Source organism: Nyctereutes procyonoides, unplaced genomic scaffold (assembly GCF_905146905.1).
Source record: "Nyctereutes procyonoides isolate TBG_1078 unplaced genomic scaffold, NYPRO_anot_genome, whole genome shotgun sequence".
NCBI lineage: Eukaryota > Metazoa > Chordata > Mammalia > Carnivora > Canidae > Nyctereutes > Nyctereutes procyonoides.
In genome coordinates, this window is record NW_026575160.1 from 22,435,369 (window position 1) to 22,448,050 (window position 12,682).

Genomic DNA, 12,682 nt, shown 5'->3' on the forward strand with positions numbered 1-12,682 from the left:
AAAGACGGAAAACAAATACAGTCCTCTTTCTTGCATTTACCACCAGCTCCTAGTTTCTTCTAGGCTTTCTACATTTACTCCAACACTTCTTAATTTTAAAAAGAAATCTCTGCAGCAAGCTACATGTTCTTTCTTTTCCAGGAACAGGTGGGTCAAATTCATGGGAGCAGCAATGAAAGTGGAAAGTGATAGGAGAGAAAAAGTAGTATCTCTGTGCTTTTTGTCCTCAAATTTCTTCAAATAACATTTAATTTTGCTGGCTACTGCCCTTTAAATGTGCTAAATTAAAGAGAGGTGATGTAAACCACTTTTCCAATTTCTCTACTGAAGGGCCTCTTTTCCTGCACACAGTGTACACAAATGGCTTTTTTAGGGGCAAGGGCCTTAGCAGCATGTTGTCATGTTGAGAAAACTAATATTCATATGACTAATGAGCACAGTTGTCTTTCTCTGGTTCATAAAAATGTCCTGTTACCTCTGGTAATTACGAAAAACGCTTAGGCAAAAGTACGCCTATCTCCATTCTCAGAACTCTGCCTCCCGCTCCAGCAGTGATATTGTGACGGTCTGAGGTCACGTCATCACAGATGGCTTCAGTTTTGATACCCCAGAGATTGGTGGCTCACGGCTCCCATGGCTGCAACCACCCCTTCATTTCAGTCCCAACTCTGTGCTTACCTAATGTGTGCTCCACAGAGGGGAAGATTCTGTTCAAGAGAAAGTCCGCTTCCTCTCTCTCAACCACCTCCCACCTCCACCCACAAAACATACGTTGTGAATGAAACAGCACTATCATTCGGTGGTGCCATGGCCCAACCACCTATTTAAAATACGGAGAATAAAAATAAATAAATAAATAAATAAATAAATAAATAAATAAATAAATAAATAAATAAATAAATAAATAAATAAAATAAATATGGAGAATAATTCTTATGATTAGAACACACTCTACAAAGCAATTCTAAATCACTGCAGAGGAAAAGAGCTCTTCAAAAGAACAAACTGAATCCATGAAGAAAATCGAAAAGCAATTGGAAGGGTCCATGGATGGCCCGGCTTTCAAAAGGGGTGCTCAGGGGTCAGGGGGTCAGTGGGGTCCTCCTGAGTGGTCAGGGGAGGCCGTGCCCCCCGTCACTTCCACCTCAGCCTGAACCACATCTGCTTTATCTACTACCCAACGTAAGCAAGTTCCTGCTGCGAGATCCCTCTTGGGGAAATCACCATCTTTTATTTTAAATGGCTAGCTTAGTAGATGAAAATACACTTGTTAAGACGTTATTTATACCAAGTTCACCAATCAAAATCGTCTAGCATGTCAACTGACGTGAGGAAAGGTTATGTAGAAACAACTAAAGAAAGACCACTGCCCTACAACTGTCTTTGATGCTTCTGTCATTTTGTTTTCAAGAACAGTATAGGTTTTAAAATATCTGTGCACTTTCTTTGAAATTAATTAATTAATTTACTTACTTATTTTTGACACTCCTCCCTTTAAACAGTGACTCCTCGCTCCCCCTTCCCCCTAGACTGGCCTTTTCTACCACATAGAAGGTTTGGGAAACGATGCTACGTGATTTCCAAGGCTAGCCCATAAAACAGACACAGCTGCCCCTTGACTGACTCTATGTCAGCCCTTCAGTCTGGGGAAGGCCGGCCATCACGTTAAGAAGACAAGCACCAGCATGCCTGCCACGTGAATGAGCGACCTTGGACGCCAATCTTCCAGCCCTCGTCTGACATCTGAGTACAACGTCAGGACAGACCCCACGAGCCACAACTGTCCAGCCAAGCACCTCCTGGACTCATGACCCATAGAAACTAGCAAAGGTAATAGAACCCTTAGTTGGGTTAGCCACTAAGTTTTGGGGTCACGGTTAGAAAACCATAAATCTCGAAGTAACTCATGTTTTTTTTTTAATTTTTTATTTTATTTTTTTCTTTTTTGACTCACAACATCTAGGCTCTGGATTACTTGTCCTTTGGCTAACAACACTCCCTCCGTCTGAAGTCTTCATTCTTCTCCCTTCCCCCACTCTCACAGGACTCTTCAGCTCACCAGGAACCCTTCCCTCCTCCCAGCCCCTTGGAACTTCTTCTGAGCCTCCCTTCGCACTTGATTCTTTTGTTAGTTATTTGTGTGCCTGTCTCCCCTCCCCAGCCAGACTGAGACCAAGGAAGCTGTGTTTCTGGAGAAAGTCTCAATCAACTGAGAATCCACACAAAATACCTTGCTGCACGTAGCAGGCATTCGGTCGATTAACTGAACAACAGAGAGAAAATGCCAGTTGGTGCAATATGGCAGATACATAGGGCCAAGCAGCAAAGAACCAAGTTATCTGGAGGCATTTCTCACTTCTCAGAAGAAATCCCCATGGCCACAACACAAGGGGCCGTGTGACATGCAAACTTACAGCCTACAGTTCTTTTTCTCACTGTCCCTGGCCTATCATTTAGTGAAACACCCTGCGGTACTTTTCTGGGAACTGAGGGAAAACACACAAGCAATAAAGTGAATTAAAAGTAAATTAAGAGAAGTCAACCTACATTCACCAGAATACTTCCACTTCAAAATAATATTAAGTGTAAATATGAGTCACATAGCAATGAATGGCTTTAATGTCATCATGTCACTCATTTTGCTAAGAAAACTTAAAACCTTTCGTGGATGCTAGCAGCCAAGGCTAATGTCTTACCAGACCTATGGGATTGATACGTGGGAAACTGAAATACTCAGACTAGTACCTCTGAGTATCCTGCTGGAAACCTTTTCTGTGTTTAGAGGTAACTACAGAAATATTCACCAAGGGACTTCTGGGTGGCTTAGCGGTTAAGCGCCTGCCTTTGGCTCAGGGCTTGATCCTGGAGTCCCAGGATCGAGTCCCACATCAGGCTCCTGGCATGGAGCCTGCTTCTGCCTTTGCCTGTGTCTCTACCTCTCTGTCTTTCTGTGTCTTTCATGAATAAGTAAATAAAATTTTTTAAAAAAGAAATATTCACCAAAAATATCGGGGGCGGGGGACCCTATTCACCACATGTAGAATATCGATACATGCGAAGCGAAGAAAAGCTGGAATTAATATCTTCATTAATCTAAATTAGGGATATCCAAGTCACTGGCCGTGGTGGACCTTTGCTGGCCACCTCTCAAGCACCCATGCGCTCTTCCTAAAAATGAGCAGATTTTTCTCCTGGCATTCTTTTGCCACCACCCTGTTGTTCATTTGCTAGGGGAAGGTGCCCCATGCTCAGATCCAAAGTTCAACCGTGGCAGGGACAGAAATAAAAAAAGGAAAAACAAATCCTAAATGACCGAGGGAGTGGCTGAATTAGACTTAATTCTTAGCTCACTATACCTCTAACCTTTGCACATATATAAGCTTTTATGGCTTAAGCCACTTGGCTCTGGACTTTCCCTTACTTACAATCAAAGTCACCCTAACTGCTATGTTTGCTGCAAAAATCTAAAACAACACATCCTGAGTGTATTATGAGAAACCTTACCTGCCAGAATAAAATAAGAACAAATAAACCAGCAAACAATTGTCAGGTACATTCCCAAAACACTTAATGCTCTTTTTCTCTCTTGAGGATTGTAAAAGCACATAGCATATATTCAAGGCCTTGAGAAATTCCTGAAGTCAAAACAAAACAAAACCTATTTTTTAAAACCAGTTATCAAAGTTGAATTGACATGGTATTATTACACAAAATCAAGTACCATTCTTCTTGGAAACGCATCCTCAATAACAAGTGAGTCAATTCTCAAGGCTATCTATGTATGAGACCTGTGAGTTTCTTTGTTTTTTTTAAAGATTTTATTTATGTAGACCTGTGAATTTCTTAATTCCATGCTCATTTCTCCTGCAACACAGAACCTTCCTGGGATATCTCCCACTGCTTTCAGCTACTGCCCATGCAAATTAGCATAATGTCAACCTGAACAAAACAAATTAAGCAAAGTGAATCGATCCACTGGCCCAAAATTCACATTACATGAAAATGCAGAGGCCTTCTGAATCTCGGAAAAATTCTTGATTGCATCTGTAGTTCCTTAAATACAAAGATTTCACTACATATGCAATATCAGAAGTACAGGGTGGAGAAGCATAGGACCCCTGAGTCAGAGTATCAGGGCTCAAACCCTAGCTCCACCACTTCTAATGTTGGCAACTTTGTTTGCCCAGGCCTCAAATCCTCATCATAAAATGTGAATTCTAACAGATACTACTTAAAAATCTAGTATTAATTAAAAAAATAAATAATAATGATGATGTTCCTAGAGAGGTTAGCTTTGTGACTGGCATAGGGTAAGTGTGCAATAACATTCACGGCTGGGGTTGTAATAACACTGAAAAGAAAAATAATCAATACATCAAAAAGCACACAAAAAGACTTATCTTCCAAAAGACATCAGGGCTTCAAGGAAAAAGGAACATAAAGTAATAATAACTCTCAATATAAAGTAAATGAATCTCACTTAAAGTTAAACATGAGTTCCTGAATATTTGCTTTGGGAAGAAGAAAGAACAGAGTATATTAAAAACACACTGCACCTCAACAATTCCTAAACCAAACAGCTACAGCACATCTTCAACAAATCTCAGAACACAATTCCCAGAACATCAATAGACCCACATAAAAGTACGTTCAAAGAGTAAACCGTAATGAAATCTATGATCTTTCTTAATAATCGGCATTTCAGATGATCAGCATCACTAAGTGAGCATGCAAACTCAAGCCTGTATTTTCAGTTTTGCAACTGACTCGTAGCAGAAATAAGTGAACGAATTATAGAGAATTCCTTTATTGGACTTCAATCTAAAGCTAAGCTTTATTTAGACCTTCAACGTGTAGCATCTATGTTCCACATCAGATGTGCCTCCAATTGTGAAACCGATGACATGAACTTCACAAAGACAACGTGGGGAAGAAAATAGCAGTTTGACTTAAGAACAACTCTTAGAGGCAGCCCGGGTGGCTCAGCGGTTTAGTGCGCCTGCCTTTGGCCCAGGGAGTGATTCTGGGGACCCCGGATCGAGTCCCGTGTCGGGCTCCTTGCATGGAGCCTGCTTCTCCCTCTGTGTCTCTGCCCCTCTCTGTGTGTCTCTCATGAATACATAAAATCTTAAAAAAAAAAAAAAGAACAACTCTTAGGTTTCACCGTGGTGGATAATATAATACACAAATATCTCTTCTACAAAGCTACAAACTAAGGTTTGGAATCTCGGGAACCCCATTTCCATCAAAGATTTAAACCAATAGAATATGCTTCAAGTTTCACACTATGACTGTGTGACCTGCCAATGTCCTATAACCCCGGAAAGAACCCTCAGCCACCTTACACAGCGGCCCAGGCCATGTCCCCTGGAATGCTGGCAACAGCGCCATTCACACAGGCCACCATATAAATGGCTCCATGGAGACTAGGGGCGCACATGCCACATGTCTTACAGGATGATCTGAAAGGATAGACATATTTGCTCACTCCAGCTCAAGGCCTACATTCCCCAGAACTTGCCCAAGAAAGTTACTTTGCATTCACTCTAAAGAGCAACATAGGAGATTTCCATCAAGCAAATACTTGGGCAAACTCAAATCCTAACAACCTTGGAAACGAAATTTGTGTGCAGATGAGTCCCATCAATCACAGCATCGGAAGAATGAACCTCCTGCTTCACCATAGTGTTACTTTGTGTGTGACTCATTGGCTTCCTCAATTTCTCCATGAACCAGCTTACAAAATCAAAGGACTGGAAGTAACTGGCCATAAAAGCTAACACCTACTGAGCATTTTCTATAAGCCAGATCCGATCCTAAGCATTATCTCATTTAATGCTTTCAACAATCCTATTACAGGGCACTGTTATTACCTCCACTTAAAACCAAGGGAACTAAGACCCAAAAGCAGTCCTGCTGATGGCCACACCACTGGAGTGAGTACAGCAGGACTGGATCATAGGCAACTGTTATGGCTTGAATTGTGATTCCCAAAATGTTACACTGCAGCCCTAACCCTGGTATCCATGAATGTAGCCTTACTCGGAAACAGGGTCTTTGCAGATGGAGTCAAGTGAAGATGAGATCATTGGGGTGAGCATTAATCCAATATGACTGGTGTCCTTATAAGAGGAAAATGTCATGCAAAGACAGACACACAAAAAGCAAACTACCATATGAAGATGAGGGTAGAGATAGGAGTCGTGTGCACAAACCAAGAAATGCCTGGAACTACCAGAGCCTGGGAGAGGCAGAGAAGGATCCTCCCTTAGAGACTTCCCAGAGACCAAAGCCCTGGCAACACCTTGATTTTGCACCCCTAGCATCCAGAACTGTGAAAGAACAAATTTCTGTTTCCAGCCACCCAATTTGTTGCAATTTGTTAAGGCAGCCCTAGGAATCTAACATAGCAACCCAGGCTCCCTGAATACGCTCTTCCCTGCCCACGCTTTCCACTGAACCTGACCTGTCTGTTAAAGAAGAGACAAGAAAACTTCCATTCCAGGCTATTTTAATGGACTTGAAACTGCTACAGGTAGAAAATGTAACATATTTTGAACTGCCTGGAACCGTACTTTCAACTACAGTTGAAATAAGAGGATTCTCTCCCTAGGTATAGGTCTGCACAAGCTATCCTGCTTACCCAATTTCCAGCGCCCCTGGCAGCCTGCAACTCTGCGCTCCTCCAAGCAGTTAGCAACTTCTCAGATTGTCTTTTCAAAGTGCAGTGTCTGGTGGCCTGGCCCAGTTAATTGCAGTGAGGGAGGTAAGACCCATGGGAGAGTCCAGAACCTAGAATCGGATTTGCCCGGGTCCCTGGGGTGAGCACTACCCTCAGCTGCAGGAGCTGGGAGGGAGTGTGCTGTGCCAGCGGAATTCTCTACCTGCTGGATGGCAGTGCCACGGATGCATGTGAAGTAGCTCAAGTAACCGGGTCAGCATCCAGAGGTTGGACTTGAGTTAGCAAGCATCAGGCAGGGCCACGTGTGGGGAGGGCAAATCTAGGAACACAATATTCTCAGGGGCAGGCAGGGAGGGAGTCAGACTAATCGGGGGAGGCTTCAGGCAAGTCTTATAAGGAGGCATGAGTCACCAGGCTTGGGTGTGAAGCAAACTTCCCCTCATGCAGCAGAAGGCCATGAAGGCAAGAAGGAGGGTCTGGTGTGAGCCAAGCGCCCAGCTCCCCATGGGTTATTCTGGCAAAGGATACTGGCACTTGGAACAAAACAGAAGCCAGGTACAGAACACCCAGTCAGCCAGGGGAGAAGTGCATCCAGGATGATCTGATCTGGAGGGGTTGGTCCGGCTGGTCCTAGACTGTTCCAACAACCCCACTCGGCAGCCCCAAAGGCCAGACCTGCAGAGGCGGTGGTGGTGGCCGGGGAGTGCAGGCAGCTGCTCAGGAAGCAGGCGGGCTCCGGCCCAGGGCGTGCATTCCCAAACTCCCTGGCTGGAATGCAGAGAGCATTTTCTGGCCGAACAAGGCCAGGGTTCCAAGTTCTATTCTAGAACTGCCATGAAAAAAGAATCCAAACCAACAGTTTTAAAATTTCTTGTAATTTAAAAAAGCTAAATAGAAAACCATATTAATCGAGAGGAGAGTAGTAACTTAACTTTGTTACAGGGCCTGATGGACAGCAGAATTAATTTGGGAACATGAGGAAGGAGACAGATTTCAAGGAAGGTGACTGTGTGACTACACTACCTGGAAATTTCAATAAATTCAAAGTTCTCAGTGGCTAGATGGGTTTGCTTTATCTGTTTTCAATTAAAAATGCAGGTTTTTTTCCTTGTTCTCTCAGGGTTGCTGTGAAGACTAAATGTGATATGATAGGACTTTAGAAACAGTTTCTAGGGGATCCCTGGGTGGCGCAGCGGTTTGGCGCCTGCCTTTGGCCCAGGGCGCGATCCTTACTTCGGTCTCCCGGTGCATGGAGCCTGCTTCTCCCTCTGCCTGTGTCTCTGCCTCTCTCTCTCTCTGTCTCTCATGAATGAATAAATAAAATCTTTTTAAAAATGTACACGTTATTTATATAATTGGGCCACACTGTTTCATATCATTGTTTTCACCTATTAAATGCATTTTTTCCTAGCATAAAATGTTTTACCATTTGTAATTGCTGTAATAGTCCATTGTATGATGACATAATTCAAGCATTTACCTGTCACCAGTTAGAGTGTTTTCATTTCTTTACATGCCACTAACTCAGATTGAACATCTTCACACATAAATCTTCGCCTAGTGTGAATGGTAAACAAAAATACACCACATGTGTTAACCTCTTACTAAGTTCCAGGCACTTACACTAAGCACTTTAATGCATCATCCCAACTGATCCTGATACTGACACATGTTCTGTTTATGCCGATTTTATAAAGGGGGGGGGGATGTTTAGTCTGGAAAGGTTTGGGAACAGGGTTACAGTCACTCTGGATCCACCTCCTCACCCCAGCCCCCAGCCCCTTGCAGACACACAAAGGAGGAGAGGTAAGACCACAGGGTCAAAGCACATGAAGGCTCAGGGGCTCCCTGTGCACAGAGCCAAGCGGCTCCCCAGAAAGGCTGGAGCAGCTTTCACCCCGAAGGCGGTGTGAGGTAGCTGGCCCGGTGCTCCCTCTCTAGCACAAAGTGCCCTGTAGGGCGCATGGAGCAAGGACAGTTCCGTTACACTGCAAGCAGGGGAAAAACACATTTTATATTTGGACATCTAGGAACAGAGCTACATTTATGGTGGCGCTAAGAAACTTCAGCCCTTCCCATCCCACTCTAAATGAATATTCACTTTTGTACCTAACTTTGCATTATTTTCTGAAGTGAGCCCCAAACTTGCTTAAGCTTTAGGCCCCACAACACCTAGATCCACTACCGTTTAGGAAGAAATTTTAGGGCTGCCGTAGAGACGATGCTGCGTATTCCACAAATTCATTGCATTTCCCCAAGCGGATCGCCAAACCACATGTCCCCATCTCCTCTACGTTTGGCCACCGTGACTGAGTTCTGGAGAAAGGAAGACAGGTAGAAGATGGGTGGCGTGCTGGCCAGGTGCTGATGCCCAGGGTGACCCCACTGACCAGCACCGGACTTTGAGGTGACCAATCACTATACTCCTTTTGTATTGTCACTGATATTTGGGATCGCTGTAACAGCACTTACCACTACCAATAGCAGCTAAGACAAAGCCTTCAAAGAATTAGCCACACCTCCTGCTGGCTGGGCTTGCACAATTAACCTTGCTGACTTGGCATCTTGTCATTCTTATTTCCAACCAAGCAAGCAAAGCTGATTTGCCTCAAGTACGCACACTTGAATCTGATGGCCTTGGATTTCATTGCTGGAAACTCTCTCCTGCCATGTGGTATGCAAAGTAAAGCCCAGAGCCATAAGCCACGGCCTCCTTGAAAAAGCACACTCTGAGCAGTTGAGGCTTAACTCCTTAATGAGGAGACGTTGTGAGAGGCAGTTATACAGTTTCCACCAAATACTTTAGAATCCTGAGTTTTTTGCGAAGGAGCACAGATGTTCCTATCTCTGACAACAGCCAGAAGGGTCTTGGCCAACACATCAGCCCATTGCAAGAGAAAAACAGACACAAATACCAAATATACGCCAAGTTCTCTCTCAAATGGTTTCTCTTCCCTATTTCCTTATTTTAGTCAACTCGACTCTTTCTAGATTGCCCACCACATATTTTCTCATCTCCTAGTGCGCGCACACATTTTGCAATTATCACCCAAGAGGGCTGAAGATTGTTTTACCCATCAGAAACCACTCTGCTCTATATCCAGTAGCCTCCCCAAGCTTCTTATCAAAATATTACATTTTATTTGGGTCACGGTATTCTCTCCCCAGAGGCCGTAAATCTTTCCCTGTGAGGGGAGTATAGTCCTCCAGGTTTCAAAGCCAAGCTAACTCAAGGCTGGAGACTCTCTAATATAATCACACCTTCTAAACTCCAGGCCGTTCTGAAACTGTCACCTTGATTCAACCCTGGCTTCTTCAGAGCCGAATATGCAGCAAATGGATTGAAGCTGCCAAAGGAAAGGCTGGAAAATTAAAGGCTTTATCAAAATCGGGAGTTGCAACGGATTTTTCTGAATGCTCTTCCAACAGGCAGGGATGAAAGAGCCATGCCTCATAAACAGCAGCAGGAGAGAGCCAGGCAGCAGGGTTAACCACTTTCATTGGCCAAAATTGGCCCCTGCGCTTGGAGCTTACAAATGCACTGTGATTTAACCACAAGGAGCTAGGGCCAAAAGTGATGGGCAGTGGTGTCTCTGACCTGAATGAAACTAGGGAGCCAACCTGCGCTCCCAATCGCAGACAAGAGGTGCCTCCGTCCCATACAAATGATGACCTCTGAAGAATGCAGTTCACAATCCAATTACATTGTGCAACTGAGATTTTGTGGCCCGGTCTGACTGGTTAGCTATAATGGTTAGAACATCTGGCTAATAAGATTAAAGCCAATCCCAGCATAAGAAAATTAGCTTTCTTCTATTTCAACACCACAGACTCATCCTTACCCCAACTTGAAACAATTTCACAAAGCAAGCAAACACTACTTATCAATCCCCTATTACATACATGGCATCTGGAGAAATAAATTCAATAAGGCAATGAGTTTGTATCATTTGTCAAAGTCTTTTCAGACCTGATAGAGTCTTATTTCTCTGTTTAGACAAAGAATTTACATCTCTCTGGCCAAGAGACTGAATTTAATTGGCTCAATTCATCTGGGTTCCCCCCTCTCCCAAATCCGTGCTTCTTTTTGGCCTAAGGGACCTGGTACAAGTCTCAACACACAACAGCATTAATAAAGAAGCTCATGTGGTTTTCCTGACTCTTTTAGAGCATTCAGCTGTTGGCAGGAATACACAACACTTTGGGGGAATTTTGTTTACTTGTGAAGCAATTGGCTTTCATGATTCTAAATGTTTCACTGGATTTCAAAATGCTTAAACAGGTGTACAAATAGGCAGATGCAGCAGGCAACACCTGTCTTCCTGTTTAGAAAAAGGGTTTTGGAATTAGTTAATGGACTGTGCAAATTCCAAAATGTCTCATTTCTCATAGTGTAATAATTCAATATAAAATTTCTTTGGAAATTAAAAAAAAAATCAGACAAGCATGATACCATACTGAATTAAGTCACAGGGTCTGAAAGAACCTCCGAAGGGCATTTCAGAGCTCCTCTTCAGGTACGGTGGACACTATTTAGATATTTTTCTATTTATGGTTCACAATAGAAGCTACCATTTTTTGGCACTCTTCCTGTGCCAGGCCTGTTAAGCACCACATAACATCCTCTAGAAGTCTGTATTATTATCCTCATTTTACAGATGAGGAAATTGTGGATCAAAACCACCACATAATTCACTTAAATTCTCACATCTATAAATGGAGAGGGTGGGATTCAAGCCTGGCTCTTTCCAGCTCTACGTATCATGCTCTTCGCCCTGCACCAATGTCTTCTACATTGCAGATTATTTACCTAAAAAATACGAAAGGGTTAAATATCCGCTATTTCTCTTCAATACCACATGCCATCATTTCATCGCTCTTTGTAGTCAGACATTGCTCTTACAGCCTACAGGAAACTCCTACAGATACAATTAAGCCTGTGTCTCTTGACCTAACCTGTAAAAGCTCTGCTTTCACTTCTGAGGCTAGATTACACTTGCAGCTTTCCATTTTATTTTATTTCTCAAATACTTATCCTAATTCCTCTTTGCCTCTTTTCCCCAGAAATAGATGTCTGATTTTGCTGTGATGCACAGAACCGTGTAGAATGAAATAACCCCTTTTCAGGGAAATACCCTCTTGGGGAAACCTAGATTTCCATGAGAAACCTAGAAATGAATTTGACAGACAGTGTCAGATTCATTTCCCTTTCTCTTCTTTTAAATTATAAGTGCCCTCTACCAGACAGGCTGCATTTCTAACCACTAAAATGCCCTTCTCTGAAATTAGGGCTGCATTTCTAACCACTGAAACGCCCTTCTCTGAAATGCCCGCCTAAACTAAATGATCTGCTTGAGATGATGTGTTGGGCGAGTACTTCCTCAGGGCTCTGTTGGTGGACCTCGTGGGTGGCGGTCCCTTGGAGGCAGGGAGTCCCCTGCGGAATGCAGAGCAAGGGAGGTGCAGCACCTCCCTTCTTCCTGGGACAACAAAGCAAACTGAAAAGAGTCAGGAACATGCTGGTGTCAGATCATCATTTCCTCCATAGCACAATGGTCTTCCTCAATCACAAATTCCTTAGAGAAGGAGTCATGCAAGTAGAAAAGTCATTTGTTTTATTGACCTTCTTGAAATCTTTCCTACTAGTGTTGACCACCAGGGCAGCTCAGAACCCCTAGTCCAATGGACTCCTAGAACCTTCACACTGTACTAACATCAGCCATTTCTCGCATGCTTGGATGTATAAAGCATCCTTCCATTTCAGTCCTTTTCAATATTCAGGACAGAGATTTAGAAGGCCACGTTGTGCTATCTAGTTCAGAAAACTCAGTAGACAGACAGATCGTCCAGTACCCACAGGTTCCCCCCTAATTCAAGTCATGAAAAATTGGCCATCTAATAAGCTTCTGTGTCCCACCTCTGTCGCAGCTGAACAACGCATATACTCCTCAGGAATCTTTTGATATTAGCAATTTGGGTACAGCCTTAGAGATTCCGGCA

General features: G+C 43.4%; 1 protein-coding gene across 4 annotated transcripts in view; it reads right to left on the reverse strand.

Moving 5' to 3' along the window:
- Nucleotides 1–12,682, reverse strand: part of ELMO1 (engulfment and cell motility 1) — a 523,965-nt gene that overhangs the window by 487,031 nt on the left and 24,252 nt on the right. The window contains exon 1 of one of the 4 annotated variants that reach the window (XM_055314758.1): nt 6,644–6,664. The exons of the other annotated variants lie outside the window; for them this stretch is intronic. The gene's annotated coding sequence lies outside the window, so the exon portion shown is untranslated. Of the gene's footprint in view, nt 1–6,643; nt 6,665–12,682 lie in introns of those variants that run through there. 4 annotated transcript variants of the gene reach the window in all.